This window comes from Alligator mississippiensis, chromosome 11 (assembly GCF_030867095.1).
Source record: "Alligator mississippiensis isolate rAllMis1 chromosome 11, rAllMis1, whole genome shotgun sequence".
NCBI lineage: Eukaryota > Metazoa > Chordata > Crocodylia > Alligatoridae > Alligator > Alligator mississippiensis.
In genome coordinates this window covers 62,177,226-62,194,940 of record NC_081834.1, presented here as the reverse complement: position 1 = coordinate 62,194,940, position 17,715 = coordinate 62,177,226, and the positions used below count along the sequence as shown (strand labels likewise).

Here is a 17,715-nt window from a genome sequence, read left to right as displayed (position 1 = left end):
ATGAATGCCAAGTGGCTTTCAAAAGGTCCCGTGTGAAATGTGTCTTTCAGTGGAGTCTCGTGCCTTGCTTCACTCAGACAGAGAATTTAGGGCAGGCGTTTGCTTGTGGGTGGGAGGTGACATCTGTCTTTTCAAGGGTGTCGCTTCACATCCAAATTGAAAAGCTGCAGGGAAATCCTGGCCATCTTCAATACGAGCAGGCCGTCTGACCCCAGACCTCGTGATGGGAACATGTGGAATAAAAGAAACCAGAGGCCTTTTGTGTCGGGAATGGAGAGATCTTGGCTAAAGCTAAGTGCGCTGCTTCCACTGAGACACTCCTGGCTTGAAAAACCAGGATTATCTCAGCACATAAAATGACTTCAAAAAATGGGGCTCTTGTCCCAGTTTAAAAGTCTGTCTCAGGAAAGCCATAGAGTCGCACCGTCTCAGTAGAGGTGACTGCAGTGAGTGAGGCCGTGGCTGCTCCCTAGGACACGTTACTGACAATAAATGGTGCCACCCTGCCCCTGCTGCCAAATTCCCAAACCCAGAGCCCTACACAGCAGGCTGGGGTCAGATTCATAGATTCATAGATTCATAGATGTCAGGGTCGGAAGGGACCTCAATAGATCATCGAGTCCGACCCCCTGCATAGGCAGGAAAGAGCGCTGGGTCTAGATGACCCCAGCTAGATGCTCATCTAACCTCCTCTTGAAGACCCCCAGGGGAGGGGAGAGCACCACCTCCCTTGGGAGCCCGTTCCAGACCTTGGCCACTCGAACTGTGAAGAAGTTCTTCCTAATGTCCAGTCTAAATCTGCTCTCTGCTAGCTTGTGGCCATTATTTCTTGTAACCCCCGGGGGCGCCTTGGTGAATAAAACCTCACCATTTCCCTTCTGTGCCCCCGTGATGAACTTATACGTAGCCACAAGGTCGCCTCTCAACCTTCTCTTGCGGAGGCTGTAAAGGTCCAGGTGCCCCAGTCTCTCCTCATAGGGCTTGGCCTGCAAGCCCTTAACCATGCAAGTGGCGCTTCTCTGGACCCTCTGCAGGTTATCCACGTCCCTCTTGAAGTGTGGCGCCCAAAATTGCACGCAGTACTCCAACTGCGGTCTGACCAGTGCCCGATAGAGGGGAAGTATCACCTCCTTGGACCTATTATTCATGCATCTGCTGATGCACGATAAAGTGCCATTGGCTTTTCTGATGGCTTCGTCACACTGCCGGCTCACGTTCATCTTGGAGTCCACTAGGACTCCAAGATCCCTTTCCACTTCCGTGCCACCCAGCAGGTCATTCCCTAGGCTGTAGGTGTGCTGGACATTTTTCCTCCCTAGGTGCAGCACTTTGCATTTCTCCTTGTTGAACTGCATCCTGTTGTTTTCTGCCCACTTCTCCAACCTGTCCAGATCTGCTTGCAGCTGTTCCCTGCCCTCCGGCGTGTCCACTTCTCCCCATAGCTTTGTGTCACCTGCAAACTTGGACAGAGTACATTTCACTCCCTCGTCCAAGTCGCTGATGAAGACATTAAAGAGTATCGGTCCAAGGACCAAGCCCTGCGGGACCCCACTGCCCACACCCTTCCATGTTGAAGCCGACCCATCCACCACGACTCTCTGGGTGCAACCCTCCAGCCAATTCGCCACCCACCGGTCTGTGTAGTCATCCACGTCACAGGCTCTTAACTTGTTCACCAGTATGGGGTGGGATACCGTTTCGAGGCCTTCCTGAAGTCTAAGTATACGACATCCACCCCTCCTCCTGTGTCCAGGCATTTCGTAACCTGGTCATAAAAAGAGACTAGATTGGTCAGGCACGATGTGCCTGCCACGAACTCATGCTGGTTTCCCCTCAGCAGAATTTGTCCTGCCGGGCTCTCGTATATGTGAGCCTTGATAATTTTTTAAAGACTTTGCCAAGGATGGAGTCTTGCTCCACTATGTTTTCCCCCTCTTATTTTCGCAGTGTATTCCTAGAAGATTTCCTTGGTGGCGGGAAAGGAGACCAGGCTCCCCAGCTGGAGTTCGAACAGCTGCCTTTTACTCATCCCCTCTTCATCGTCTGGTACAACAGGAGCACCTAAATGCATGGCTCACTGCGCAGGGGTAGGTATCTCCTCCTGGAGATGCAGTGTGTGTTGATAGCCAGCCACTCTTTCTTCTTTCTTAAAAGTATACTGTGGGATGGGAGGTTGTTTCATGCCAGGCGAGGTGGTTGGCTCCGGGGATTTCAGTATGTGACTATAAAAACGTTCACCTCTGGCTCAGGGCTGGGGTCCCATGCAGGTCAATGAGACCCCAAAGGCATGGCTGTCTGGGCCTTGTCGTGGCGCCCTGGGGAGTGTCTTGGTGCACTTCCCACTGGACAGGTGTCCGTCCTGAATGGAAAAGCTTGCCTGGCAAAACTGTCAAGGGTGAGGTTTGCTGGGAAAGGATGTGGGGAAGCTCCTCATGCTACTGGGCTGGACATCTGTGACTGAAAGACTTCAAACCCCAAGGCTGCCAGTCTGCTCATCTGGTCTCCTTCCCCTTTCGTTTAAAAAAAAAGAAAGAAAAGAAACAAAGCAACCAGAATATTCGGGGGTGGACAGATCTGCAAGTCCGAAGTCAGGAACGTACCACTCTTGAGCTGAATTTACCCGTGTCATCTGTCCCCTCCTATCTTGCTGGAAGTGCAAGTTTAGCCCGTGTCACTCACAGGTAAGCTGCCCTGGGTCAAGTTGCCAGCGTTCAGCTTCACTTGCTCGGTGACAGGAGCAGACAGACGTTACCAGGACAAGAGACCGGCTGAATCGTAGCGGGCAAGACCTCTTCTCACCCTGTGTCCAACAGTGCGCCCGTTAATCTGGCCACAGCTGTAGTTTCCTGGTGTAAGCTTCCTTCATATGAAGGCAAAGTTTGGGGAGCACTTCCTGAGGTCAAAGATTTAAACACTGTCAGCCCAACAAGCCTCATCCCACAATGTTTCCGAGTTTGTTGGGGAAGTCTGCGCAAGACCCTTCCAGCTCTGCACAAGTTGGGCAGAAATGCCAGCGTTTCCTCGGAGGTGATTGTAACTCGTGCTGCCTACGGTGGTCTGTATGGAAAGGCTGATGTTTGAATCTTGCCATCTGGCCTGGTTTTACTTCTCCCCAGGGATGCTCGGGTTCAAAAAAAGTGCCATTTGATTTAAGAAAGTACGAAATATCTGGAAATGACCTGTGAGCCTGGACTGGAAAACTCTTCCTTGTGCGTACTCGAATGTACGCTCGTCTCTCTTGCACCCCAAATGTCTCTGTGTGACGTTTCGGAGGGAAGGGTGGTGACGGACATGTCAGGGAAATGGCTACAATAATTTACAGCCTTTTACCACCCGTGGGGGATAATGAGGGCCCTGAGTGCGTGTGTCCCCTCCGCCCCTTGGTGGGAAGGACAGGAGGACTTGCACCGAGGTGACCCCTTTGGTCCCCCCTGCTCCGAAACCCCTCCTGTCCATCACCAACAGGCGCTCATCCACGCGGTATCGTGCTCTTCACGGGAGCCGTCTTGGGTAGGGAATCCCCCCGGGCGGCAGAAAATGGAAGACATTCCCAAGCCGCGCAGGGATCAGAGGGTCAGGCTGGAGCAAAAGGGCCAGCGGGGTGAACGCGGGTGCATGATAAAACACTGCGGGGTGAGACCTGCCACGCGCAGGCAGAGAAATCCCATTTCTGGGGAGGGTTGTTCCTTCCTGGTGCCTGTCCAGGCAGCTGCTCAGCTTGCTGCCAAGTGCCCCCTGCCCCAAGATCCCCCAAACTCCTGGGGCTTTCTAAGCCGCGCCAGGGGAAAGGCCAGACTGCGAATGGGATGACAAGGTTTGTGGGGAGCACAGTGCCCACTTGGTGTTCCCACTGCGCTGCTCCACCACAACCTCTTGTGAAGTGACTACTTTTTGAGGTAGGATGACTGTTATGTGGGCTGGCCTGGTGTGGGCATGGCAGGTGTGGCTGCACTGGCCTGCTGCTAACATTTCCCCACTTGCCTGGAGCCCAGAGCCCCCAAAACACACATATGCCCAGGGTCTCACAGTGCACAAAATTGCCTAGCTTTCACCCTTTGACAATCTGTCCCCTGGCAAAGTCAATGGCAATACACCCGGGGAGGTGAGCAGAGGGACAATCAGGTCATTAGTGCTTCAGCCCTGACTTATACAAGTAACGCATGACAAGGCGAGGATTTGAACCCACACGTGGATTAGCAGTCCATCGCCTTAACCAGTCGGCCACCTTGTCATGGTTTCCAGGGAAGTTAATTTTTACCCAGAACCCATCTGAAGGTTAGATGAAGTTTGGTGACTACTTAAAAATATGAGAGATGATGAAATGACAGCAAAAGTATATTCAATTACTGTTGATTGCTGTAGGCTTTTAAAGCATCTTCATTATCCTATTGATCTCTGTCTAGTCATTGATAGAAAACGTTTTCTTTTTTTTTACTTTAATTTTATAACTTAAATTAGCCGAAGGTGCGACTTGTGTTGAGTTCATACATTTCCTCTGCATGCCTCTTGTGTCTTGTACTGAAACAACACATGTAAATCATTTGAATGAAGCCAAACCTTTGAAAAGACTTAAATTGTATTGTTTTGCAGGCAGAAAGATTGTTGGGTTTTTTTGGCCTTTGGGAAGCAAAGCTGTGCTGTATTGCATGGTGATCCTGCAGTGAGGTGTATGAAAGAGAAACATATGGAAGCTTTTCCCTTAATTTTTAAAAGAAATGATACAGTCATTCCTATTCCTCATCATAGAAACATTGGCCCTCAATCTTATCTTTCTGGTGCATATTTCATGCATTTGTGGTTTCTCCTGCATTTCATGCAAAGGAGAGGAGACGCAAGCTCTACCGAGAGGTAACACAGTCACCGGTTACCTAAGGACTTTGGAAAGCTGAGCTTCGTTGCACCCTCTGCCACAGCCTGCCCTGCTGACCTTGGGCACATCCTTTTGTCCCTCTGTGCCTCAGTGCGCTGACCGTGAGTGGGAATGCTCCTTCTCTACCTCACGGGGAAGTTGTGAAGATACATCCACCGTAGGCTGTAAGGTATGTGGGTGCAATGGTAATGGGAGTCAGATGAGCTCCTAATATACAAAAGATAAAATGTTAATCCTTCTGTCCCCAGACTTCTGCTTAAACTGAGTTTTTTCCAAGTTCGTGGTCAATGGCTGGACTCCTCGTTTTAAATGTCATTCCAGCGTCCAAGCTCTGTGTTAGTCAAGTATAAACTGGAATGAAAAACCAAAACAGCTGAGTTTGAACCAGTGGGCTGTAGTCCTGCTACAGGTGTCTAACCGAGATGCTCCTTTGAGATTCAATTCTTGCAAAGCCCGTCCTGCACTTACATACTCCGGTAGTCTCAGTAAGCCTGTGACACTAGTTTTGCGTGATATGGATTTGAATTCTTCTTTTAAGCTCTGGGTGGATGAACACCGCGTGTCGGCAGAGGGCAGCCCTGTGACACCTCGGGGCACGGCAGCAGTGCAGGTAAAACCGAGTCATGGCTCCTGCGGGAAGCTAAGGGAAAAGCAGGTTTGTTCATATATTTCAGTAATTTTTCTTCCCACAAAGCACGTGCCATTTCTGTTCCTCCTCCGTTTTATTGTCAGTTTTTACCGGTAATGTATTTCCTTTCCACGTGCATCTTGTTTGCATGTGAAGACCCTCCTAGCTTCATCACGAGCCCTTCCAGATGTCATTATGTACTATACAACGCCAAGTGTGGGTTATTAAGGCATTTCTAAACTTGATCGCTGTGTTGTTTTTTTTAATGAATCTTGAGAGCGGTAATATTCCCACAAGACTTCAAATACACTTCCACATATTTTTGATTCATGTTATCTAAGGGAGGGTTGTGTGCGTAAGTGGCTTTTTGTTTTCAGTGGTATTAGAAATCAGGTGAAGGAGTAAAATGTAATTGGGTGTTTTGTGAAGAAATTTTAAACCTGTATTTCAGGTGTAATTGGAGACAAAGTGGCTCTTGCAGCCTCCTGGGGCTCTTACTGTACATGTCTCGTCAGGTCCATGTCCAGAGCGTGTGCTGCGTCCCTGCACCACGCAGGGGTCTGGACTTGTGGCGCTAAAAGCAGGATCACTTTCTACCTCCCCTCCCTCCCTGCTCCCTCGAAAACACCCGATACCGGTCGCTGCTGGAGACTGGTTACTTGACGAGATGGATTACTGGTTTGATTCAGCCTAGACGCTCACGTCTTCCAAGTCCCTGATGTTTTTCATACTAATTAGGTACAAAACGAGGAAAAAACAAGCTGCTGCTTTCTGACATGTTAGAGAAGCGGTTCCCAATCCACTGTGCTGGGGCTTTTAACAATATGTTTAAGTGAATATCGTACTGCAGGGTGACACACTTCCCACATCCTGGGATCATCTGCTCTAAGAGAGAAGCATAAGGTGATTTTTGCTCGGGTTTTTGCATGGTTTGGTGCAGTGCTGAGGAAGAAGAGAGGCTCTAGTAATATATCTGATAGAGCGGGAGGTTTCATGTCTTTGCCAGTCTGTCTTTTCCCCTGGGGCTCCCTGTAGGATCGTGTGGGTCTATTCCTTGGCCTAGAGCAGGTCTATGGGGTGTCTGGTTAGTTTTTCCTCCTCCTCCCCAAGTGTCAGCGGAGACCACAGCGACACGCACACAAGGGCACGTGCGGGAACAGGGACGGAATAAATCCTTCTCTCCGCCCCGCATAGAAATGCCTGCAGACCGCCGCACGAGCTGGACGCCTCCAGCGCGCGCTCAGCTTTCACTGAGCAATGCTGTTGGGTTGTCAGAGAGACATGTCGTGGGGCTCACTGGAAGGCAGCTGGGAGCATCACTTAACACACGCGAGATACTACAGCTATGTCAGAAATGGCGTTTTAGTTCTTTCCTAAAAGCTACATTTCCCTGTGACGTATTTTGGGCAAAATACTAGGACAAGTGCCAACTAATTATATATTTATATATCTCTATATCAGGGGTGTCCAACGTTTTTGAATGTGGGGCCGGATCATGAACTTTTTATCACCCAGAGAGCCGGCGAGCCATATTCAAAGACCTCACAGGAAGCGGTATCACATGAGGAAGTGATGTCACATGAGCTTTGACACCAGTGAAGTTGCAGGAAGCGACAATGAAATGGGTCTGGAAATGTGGTGTAAAATCCAAACCAAAAACACGATAAAAGGCAGGATGAACTAATACCAAAGCCTTGACTGCAATGAACACTGTCGCTGCTGCGCACTGCTCAGGGAACAGAAGAGGCACAGCGCAGGCGACAGAGCACGTGTGGGAAGGACAGCCGCCAGAGCGGAAACGAATCGAAGCAACAAAATATGGGCATTTCTGAGAGTGATCTTCAACAAGATTTCCTTTATTGCAGTAACAGCGTGTTAGTAACCCATCTTGAACACGCAGAGCCCCCAACCCCGCGCAAAGAGAAACAGAAGCAAACCCGATCCAAGCCCTGGACAGTATTTGTACACAGATTTTACCTGCTCCAAATTCACGCTGGAGCCCAGATCGCTCGGGCTCTGCTCTTGAGCATATTGGTCAGTCTTAAACAAGCGTACAGCACAGCTCTCCAGTGCGTTCGTAACTGGGACATTCGGTTACAACACGAACTATCCAGGCAAAAAAAGAGACAGGTGGCAATACAACCGTTGTCAAGTCTCAAGAAAACGAGCAGCTCCCATCCACACTGCACGTGTACAAAACAGTGTAAAGCAATGACGTGTACAAGTCTACTCTTCTTAACTTTCTGAGAACTACAACGAACACTGGTTTCTTTAGTGTGATACCTGGCATTGTTTTTGCCTGCAGCAGTTATCAGTCCCTGCCGGCACACTCGATGTGGCGATGCAGAGTACTCCAGATAAATGTCCGTCTGCCCAAAGTGATCTTGATTTTGTTTTTATGTTCTTCAGTCTTGAGAACAGCTGCTCCCAGCAATACGTGCTGCCAAACAGGGCAATGAACCGAAGTGCGTGACTCTAGATCTGGGAAAGAGTGCCACGTAACACATTGACTATAACATGTCAGTAGGTCCTGTTCGGCAAAAGCTCTCCTCAAGGCACCGTTATTTGGGATGTCAATTAGTGCCATTTGGATCGTGTCAGGAGCATCGGTGGCATCCGCTCCAAATGCATCTGCAAACAGGTCCAGCTCGTCGCTGCGTTCCCTGAAATCCGCACGTCTTTGTTTGAATTCGTCCAGCGGACGGCCGATCGGTGCAGAAAACGTGTCATGGGTCACAGTCCCAGCACATCCCGTTAACGGTATTGTGAGATGGGTGACATTCTTCTTATTCAACTGTTTCTGAAACAACTGCAGCTTGTGAATGAAGGCTTGGACGTGTGGATTGACTGTTTGTCAGTAAATCTGCCCAGGCCATCTTTCACAAATTCTCCATCGGACAGTGGTTTCCCTCTCTTAGATATTGCCTCGGATATCAGGAGACGGATCGTGGTCGCTGCCTCCGACTTCTGCCTCGCAGCTCTGAAAGCAGACGGCTGCCTGGTCATGCTCCGTGTTAGAGACTTCACCCGAGCAAGTCTACTGCGCCCACCGCGCTGCCACATTTCTTTGTGTGTTTTGTAGAATAACGGCGCTCCACATTGTACTCCTTGCCGACAGCCACTTTCTCTTGGCAAATCAGACACAGGATGTTCCCGTTTTGTTCAACAACACAAAAATCAGTGGTCCAACTATCCCTGAAAACTCGACATTCTGCATCAATTTTCGTTTCCTCTGATTCGCCATTTTTCGAGCGTAGCGTAGGCCCTGTGGCTAATAGAGCCAAACTTAATTTTAGTCATAGAAAAACGAGTTTGGCAGAGACAGGTGAAGTTAAAAACAACTCACCAATTCAAAATCACCATTTTATTACGATGTAATGATACTGTGGTGTCGACATGGACCCCCACCCATCAGGTATAGTCATAATATGTACGGCACAGCCTGACACGTGCAGGTGCTGCCATCATATGCCAAGTGCACCTCAAATGCCGATGGGGAGTCAGGGCAGGACTAGGACTTTTGTCTCCTGGGGCCAGTCCCGGTGTCTGTGTGTCATGGCTGGGGCAGCCCAGCCATTACTGGGTTTGGGTCCCACATGGGCAGCGCTGTCAGCTAGCCCCACAGGCCAGTCAGTTATTATAACCCAAGACAAAGACCCCTTTACACCCTCTGTCCTGGGCCGGCCAGAGAGACCCTGCCTGTGCGGCCCTACTGCCAGGTTCATGGTAGCTGCTGGTGGGCAGGGGCAGGCGGGGAGGGACCCACTCTGCATCCAGCCAGCCCCTGCCCCAGAGACCGAAGGGGAGAAATAAATGGCTTCATATCCCCATCCCTCGAGCAGAGCAGCCCCACTAGCTGGCGCTGCCCAACCGGGGCCGGAGCGAGGTGGCCACTGCACTGGAGCCCCTCGTCCGCACGGCCCCGCTCACCGTGGTGCCAGGCCGCCCGCGGGGGCGATGAGCCCAGCCCCGAGGGGTGAGCAGCTCCCCTCCCCTCCCCCACCCGCCTGTCCCCAGCGAGGGACCTCGGGCCAGGGAAAATGGCTTGGCGGCCCGCGGGCCATATGTTGGACAAGCCAGATATATAGAATATATCTAATGTGTGTGTGACTGATGCTGCATCAATAAAGTTGCACTGTGTATTTGGTCTGTAATTAGCAGGTAATTCTTAGACCTTGCAATGGCTGTAATTTGGGATAAGTAGGTGCTCTCCACCTAAGGTGGAGTCTCCATCTCTTGATATCTTCAAATCAGGATGGGATGTCTTTCTGGTAAACGTGCTTTAGTGAAACACAGGCGACTGAATTCGAGATAGGAGCGTCTGCTCGGGACAGCAGCCAGGGGAAGATGCCCCAAGTGGTGCTGCCCCGCACTTCGGCTGCCCGGGGCACGCGCAGAAAGGAGTACGGGAATTTCTGCCGCTGACTTCTGGCGGCGGGTGTGAGCTCGTGTCCTGGTGCGAGGACAGGGCAGACACGGCTCTTGGGGTGAATGTGATCTCTTTTATTGCACCAAATAAATAGGTGGGAAAATTCTTCTTTGCAGACTTTCAGGCACAAACTGCCTTGGTGAGGCTGAGGCCGCGTGTGCAGATGGCCTGTGCTGCTCCTGGGTGGAGCGGTGAAACAACACAGGCACACACAGCAGATATTTCACAGAAACCAACCTGGGGCCCAGCCTCTCCCCCAGGCTCGAAACAAGTCCCCAGCAGGATGTGGGCAAGCCGCAGGGGCTCGTCCAGCTCAGCGCTACCCACAGTCCCCGTGTCCTGCTTCCCCGAGGAGCAGGCAAGGACGAGCGGCATCACTGCTCCCCGAGGGAGAGCTCTGCTCATTCAGTGCCCAGGCGCTAGGACGGCCCAGGGAGGAGGGTGTGGGGGACTGGAGACCTTGTCCTGCGTCAGGAAAATACTCCAGCAATGGAGAGAGAGATCCAGATTGCAAGACTTGGCAGCCAGGAGGAGCAGACATGAGAAAACTCCCAGCAAGCTGCGGACCGGCACAGTCTGTGAACTGCTCCTTTGTGGCCAGGATGCTTAGGAAATAAGGGGGTTATTGTTAACATGATGGGCAACTATGTCCTCATAATCATAATAAATATGAGTGCTAACTACCAACTAACTATACTAATTTGAAAGAATACTAACACTAATTCCTAGTACTGCTAATACTGCTGGCTATAGACATTAAAGAGAAACAATACAGATAATTGAATAAAAGGAACAAAAGACAAGTACGGCTACAATGAAATGCAACAGCCCGCTAACTTGACTCTTCTCCCCGTCCTGATTCTGCTTCCTCCACGTCACCCATTTCCCTAAGTACCGCAGGGCTTTGGTCACCATCTCCTGGCAAACCAGGTTTAAAGCCCTCCTCGCTAGGTTAGCCAGCTTATCTGCAACGTGACCTTCCCTCCTGCGTCCGGTGGATCCCAAGTCTCCCCAACAATGTGTCTTCTGGAACAACATCCCATAGCTGAAGAAGCCAAAGCCCTGCTGATGACACCACCTGCGAAGCCATGCACTGCTCTGCAAGATGCGTCCACTCCCTGTAAGGCCCTTCCCCTTGAGCTCAAGGATCAAGGACAAGACTACCTGAGCTCCTCACCCTTCAGCCTTGCACCCAGAGCCCGGGAGTCACTTGTGATCCTCTCAGGGTCTCCCTGGCAGCATCACTGGTGCCCGCAGGGATGAGCAGCGCGAGGGGCGGTAGGGGCAGCGTGGAGTCGTGGATGAGCACCGTGGAGTCAGAGCGCAGAGACAAAAGCAGAGCAGCAAGGAAGTGAATGGGAATAAGGAGCAACCACTTTTACCTTGGCCACGAGGAGGAGGCTGAGTCCTAGCTCTGCCTCTTAAGGCTGCAGAGCCTGGGGCAGGTGGCCCTACCCATGGCTCAGCCTGCTCCGCAGGAGACCCCGTGCAGTCTGGCGACAGCACCTGGCTTGGACAGCCCCAAACCCCACTGCTGGGCCTGGATGCCTGATCCCTTATGCCAAGACAGCGCCTGAATCCAACCCTGGGGGTAAGGGGGCGCGAGTCCATACAGTGGCCTTGTCGAATGGATGAGGAGACCCATCTCTCTCCGAAATATGGTACCAAGAGGGAGTCCAATGCACCCTGAGCAGAAAGACAGCTCCATGCTTTCCTGCTCTCTGTCACCAGCCAAAGCCCCAACCCCAACCCCAATCCCAGCATGAGCTTCTCCAGCAACCTCAGGCAGGAGACCCTGGGCAAGCTGCTGCCAGGCAGTAGCTGGGAAAGCCCCCAAGTACCCTGTGGAGGCCGACACCGCTGCTTTCCAAAATGTAAGCCTACGCGAGGGGGCCCAGGATTCATCCCACTTCCACTCAGCAGGGACTGGGCAAACTGCTCGTGTCCTGGGAACAGCCCTCGGACAACTCCCATTGCCAAGGGAAAAGAGCTTCAAACCTTCCTGTTCTCTGCCCCGCCTGAGCTCAGCTGTCTCCAGGAGCCCCCGGGCCGTGACCACAATATCTGCATCCCCAAACCTGGGGAAAGCCCAAAATCCCACCACTGAGCTCGACTGGGAGATCCCTTCCTGGCAACACGCACCCGGAGGAAGAGGAGCCCTCCACAGCCAAGCCTGACCCCACCGCTTTCAACCTAGCAGACCCAACCCCGTGTGGGGGCCCAAGCTTCAGCCTCATATGATTAGGATGGAGGAGGCTGTGGCAGAAATGCCACCGTGGGTGCCCCTCTCCAGAGACCTGTCTCAGCCAGCCTGGGAGGCTGGTGTTTCATTCCTCAGGGTGGGTATCTCCCACCTGGTCTGCATGACAAAAGCCTGGCGCCTGGGAGGCGGATGCTCTGGTCACCTGGGCAGGGGGGAAAGACCCGGCCCTGCGCGGGCCCAGGTAGGCAGGGATGCGGGGGAGATTGGTCAGCTTGTGGCCAGTATTGGCAGCTTTGACTGGACCGGGCTGCTTAGGTCAGAGAGGTTATTTAAGGGCTCGGTCCAAGAAGAAGGCAGTCAGCCATTAGCCATGCGGTCATCCAGGTGAATCTGAGCCTGGCTCTCTCCTCATCACCGCATGATCCAAGAGTGCCCTGCCTCCAGAGGATACAACAACCACCTCTGGACGATGAGAGTGAGTAAGCTACTAAAGATCCGATTAGATATTTAGTTTCAGTAACTCAGATGCGTTTAAACGGCTACCTCAGCCACCCTGGTTTGCTCAATGGGATTCCTTTGATATTCCTGTAAGATTTCTATGATACTGCTCTACCTTTTACCCTGTTTTCACCCTACCCCCTGTAATCAATAAAGTTCTCCTTTGTGACCGGTGTGGGAGACTTATTGAGGGGTGGGTCTAAATTATGCCAAGGAGGCCCCTTAGGTCTGTGGACTAAGGGAGACTTTCCTAATAAACCCCTGACTTGGGGAAGTGCCCCAAGTGCCTGTATTGGGTCTAGGACCCATTGGACGATCAGGCCTGCGTTTTCCAAGGTGCGCAGAGCCAGAAGTGAGTCCAGAGCCGTGGATGGTGGCAGCGGGACCCCAGGCGAGCGGGTGTGCTCCAGGGAAGGGGTCGGCCGGACGGGAGGCACCCCAGGGAGGCACTCGGAGCCGGGAAGGTGGTCGGGCGCAGGGAGGTGGGCGGCTCAACGCAGGAGCGCCCCCTACTGGCCCACCACAGAGGCTACCTACAGACGTCCTAAATAGCCCTCCAGGCATCCCACCAAGGCAGCTCTGAACTATCCCATTCCCTAACCCTAGCTCAGGCTACTCCAGCAGCCCCGTGCAGCACACTGCCAACTACCTGACTGAAGGGACCTGCCTGCAAAGGCCTCAAACCCCGGGGCAGAGCCCCACCAGGAGGTCCGGAGATCCCCAAAGTGCCCTGGAGCAAGAGGATCCCTCCAATACCCAAGCCTCAGACCGCTGCGAGGAGCGCTCCCAAACCCAGCCAAGGTGGGGGCCCAGGGACCCTCCCACATGAATTACCTGAGCCAAACCTACCTACCTGTGTCCAAAATACGACTCCAGGCGGCTGACCCATCCCCAGCACAAACACAGCTCAACGCTTCCCACTGTCTACCCCTGCCCATCGCTCCTGCTGCTCCAACAGTTCCCGGCACACGTGTGTGAAGCGTGAGCAGAGGAAGAGCTCGGCACTGCGGCACGGGGGGTGTAGCCCAGGAGTTAGTTGCCCAAAGCACAGGGGTAGTCCAGATCGGCTCCCCAAGGTGCTAGGTTTCAGAGGGGCCGGGGTGGGACTGGGATTGGAAGCCGTAGCCAAGTCAGGACAACCTGGGCTCAGACTGTGACCCAGACACAACGGCAGCCAAGGGCGAACCGGGAGCAGAAATGCAAACCCAGAGGCAAAGGGCAAACCAGCCTGAGGAGCAGGGAGCGCCCCGGGTCTGCCTGGAGTCAGGGCCAGGAGGCAAAACCCAAGCAGGAGGGACGTGAAGGAGCCATGAGGAGCACGAACTCGCCTTGGCCTGGACGAGGAGACCGAGGCCTGGCTCTGGCTTTTACGGGCTGCAGAGGAGAGGCCGGGGCTGCTGCCTGTGGCTCCAGGGGACGGTGCCCGCACTGCCTCCCTGAGCCCAGCTGGCACCGCGGCCCTGCTGTGGACTGGCTGCAGGCGCCCCTTGTTCTGGGGATGCCGTGACCCCGTCTCTTCATGGTGACTGGCTGGGCCCAGGGTTTTGGCTTAGCCCCATGTCATGAAGTGTCTTGGACGCCCCAAAACAACATCATTGACCCCAGCGGGGGCATTTCTACCTGCCAAAATATCCCAGCAGAAAGAAAAGTCTTTCTGCCCTGCCAATGACAAGGAGAAAGGTGCCTCTAACCCTTTCCCTTTCTCTGCCCATCACACCCACTCACACCTGGACCCCAGGCTGGAGACCTCGCCCCTGGGAGGGCATCAACCGTAACCCATGCCAGGCACCCGGCCCTGGCTCTTTCATGACAGGGGGTGCTGTAGACCTAGCCTCCAGCATGCCCCACCCCACAAGCCCCTGCATCTCAGCACTTGGTGAGGGGCCCTTTCATAATCAACTCCCGATACAGCCTTCTTGAATCGTGTGGCCCGAACCAGGACAAAGTTCCCCAGGGGAGGCCTGAGCAATGCTGAACAGAGCAGGAGAATCACTCCCCATGATTTGCAGGTGACATTCCTGTTAATGCAACCCAGGAGGCTGCTGGCTCTTTTTGCAACAAGAGCACAGGGCTGGCTGACGCTCCGCTCAGGGTCCACTGTAACCCTTAGTCCCTCTGCAGCACTGCCGCCCAGCCAGTCACTCCCCAGTCTGTATTTGTGCATGTGGTTCCTCCATCCCAAGCGCAGGGCTTGCACTTGATTTTGCTGAACGTCACTGCAGAAGAGGTTCTGCCGCCGGGGCATGAGACATTCATGAGTGGTGCCTACTGCTCTCATGCCCAGGCCCATATTCCCTCCCTTAAAGGATAATAATTTCTTTGCTAATACTTGGGATTTCTTGGTTTCCCTTCCTGGAGCAGGGCTCTGGGGGCCACACTAGTGGGGGAATGGCAGGATCAAAAGCTCACATGTGACAGGACCAGAACACACTGTCATGCTTGGCCCTGTTGTGCCCCCCGTCCTACACCAGGCAAGAACAGCCCCTCACCCAGCTCTCATCCAGCCCCGAGAAGCAGCAGTTCTTGTGGAGGAGACGTCCGAGGAGGAGCAGACATTAGGTTTGGATGCTTTTTAATTAGGAAAACTGCAATCAAGCCTGCACATCTGCGTCCACACAAGAACTGATGAAGGTGCCAGGCCAGAACAGAGCATGGGACAAGGGGGCGCTTGAGGCGGCAGCCTGTACCCACCACAGAGCAGGCGCAGGCAGGCTCCTGGGGGCCAGGACTGGAGCACAGACCTGCAAGCAATGAGGGCCCCTTCCAGGGGCATCGGGAACAGCTGCTGCTCCCTCTGCACCTGGAGGCTGCAGCAAAAGCCGTGGGGCAGACCAGCTCCTCGGTCTGTGGGCTGAGTGTGCGAGTCTGTCAGTCCAGTGGTGTGACCAGTGGGAGGCAAGTGCGAGCGAGCTCCAGGTGCAGGTTTAGAGGAAGCACCACAATGGCAGCTCCTGGGGAGCCCACACTGCCACAGCAGCAGCCACGGCAAAAGGACACCGAGCGGTGGGGGCAGCAGGAGCAAGGGCCTTTGAATCTCTAGAGAAGGCAAGTAATGCACACACGTGCATGCATGCATGTGCTCTCTCACACACACACGCACACACATGCAGACACTGTCTGGCATCTCTGCCCAAGGTAGAAAAGTTTTCAGTTTTGCCTCAGTGACACTCCAATGCCGTGAGGGGTTTGGGGAAAGGTGAGGATGGAATGGCAGTCCCTCTACCCAGCCCCCTCTCTTCTCCTCTCCATCACTCACATTGATGCTTCCTCCTGGTGACCACATGCAGAACGATGATCCCAGGGACCAGGACTGCCAGCACCCCCGGCAGGACAAGCCCCTTGGTGCGGCAGTAGGACAGCGATGGGGCACCTGGATAGCTCAATACACGTGTAGGAGTTAGGTCAGCTTGGAAACAAAAACCATGGAGGCAGCTGGAGCTCAGGCTCCAAAGCACTTGGCTCAGGCCAGGCCAGGGGCAGCACGGGGACTCCCAGGTGCTCAGTCATCAAATCCCTGCCTACGCTGCTGCTGTGTTCGGGGTCTGTAGGGCACACCCAGTGCGCGTGCGCTGACACGAGCAGCACTGAGGTCAGGACGGAGCACAGCACCCAGCACCCGCTAGGCAGCCGCAAGTGCAGGACGCGTGGGAACAGCAGGCTGGCAAGCAAAGAGTGTCCTTCTGCAGCTCAGCGATGTGGGCGCTCTGGGGGCTCCCTGCTAAGAGCAGCATTTCCACACTGTGTAATGGAAACAGTCCTGGCCTGACAGCCCGCGTGAGCCAGAAAGAGGCCCTGGCAGGCCTTCAGCATAACGACACTGGGCTGAAATCCCTACAGGTGCAGAGGGATGCCCACGGAGGTGGTGGAGGCGGTCAATGCTGGGCATGAGGAGGATGGAGAGAGAACTGGAGGGCAGCAAGCAGCAAGGGGGAGATTAAGATTATTTTGAAAAACAAATTAATTTTGTCACAATCTTTTCATGATTCATTTTTGCTTGCTTGCTTGAACCCTGGCTGCCTGGCACCTTGAATGGTGCATATCCTGGTGCAAGGCAGGGCCACTCAGCTCGGCTGTGTCTGATGCAGCTCCCAAACTCAGACGCTCCAAACAAGCTAAGGGTGCAGCAGAGGATTGTAGCCAGGACAAGCAGGGTCTGTAATGCCTCCTGACAAGTGCCCTGCCAAACGCACCCACCTGAGGCTTGTACAAAAAGGATGTGGCCAAGTTGGAGAGAGTAAATGGCTGTGGGACTGGGGGGCAGGATTTGTAAGGAGAGGCTAAGGGAACTGGGTGTATTGAGTTAGGAAAAGAGAAGACTGAGAAGGGATTTGATAGCAGCCTTTACCTACCTGGTACGGTTAAGGGCTTGCAGACCAAGCCCTACGAGAAGAGACTAGGGCACCTGGACATTTTCAGCCTCCGCAAGAGAAGGTTGAGAGGAGACCTTGTGGCTGCCTATAAATTCATCACGGGGGCACAGAAGGGAATTGGTGAGGCTTTACTCACCAAGGCGCCCCCGGGGGTTACAAGGAATAATGGCCACAAGCTAGCAGAGAGCAGATTTAGACTGGACATTAGGAAGAACTTCTTCACAGTTGGAGTGGCCAAGGTCTGGAACGGGCTCCCAAGGGAGGTGGTGCTCTCCCCTCCCCTGGGGGTCTTCAAGAGGAGGTTGGATAAGCATCTAGCTGGGGTCATCTAGACCCAGCACTCTTTCCTGCCTATGCAGGGGGTCGGACTTGATCATCTCTTGAGGTCCCTTCTGACCCTGACATGTATGAGTCTATACCTGCAGGGTGGTTTCAAGGAGCACAAAGCTGGACTGCTCTCAGTGGCCACAGATGAAAGAAGGCACACTAGACGCAAAGTCCAGCAAGGGAGGGTTAAGTTGGATGTTAGTAAAACCTCCCTCCTTATGAGGGTGGTGAAGCACTGGAACTGGTTACTTAGAAGAAGCCTGTGAACATATGTTCACTGCCTTCTCATCTGCACCTTGGTTAAAGATTAACAAGACCACCCCAGGAGGGACTTGAACCCACAATCCCTGGCTTAAAAGGCCAGTGCCTTATCCATTGGGCCACTGGGGT

The 17,715-nt window shown here is 53.4% G+C and overlaps 1 non-coding gene across 1 annotated transcript; it reads right to left on the bottom strand.

Moving 5' to 3' along the window:
• Positions 1-17,642: 17,642 nt before the first annotated feature.
• TRNAK-UUU (transfer RNA lysine (anticodon UUU)) lies at positions 17,643-17,715 on the bottom strand. The gene has a single exon. It is a non-coding gene; the product is annotated as a tRNA-Lys (tRNA).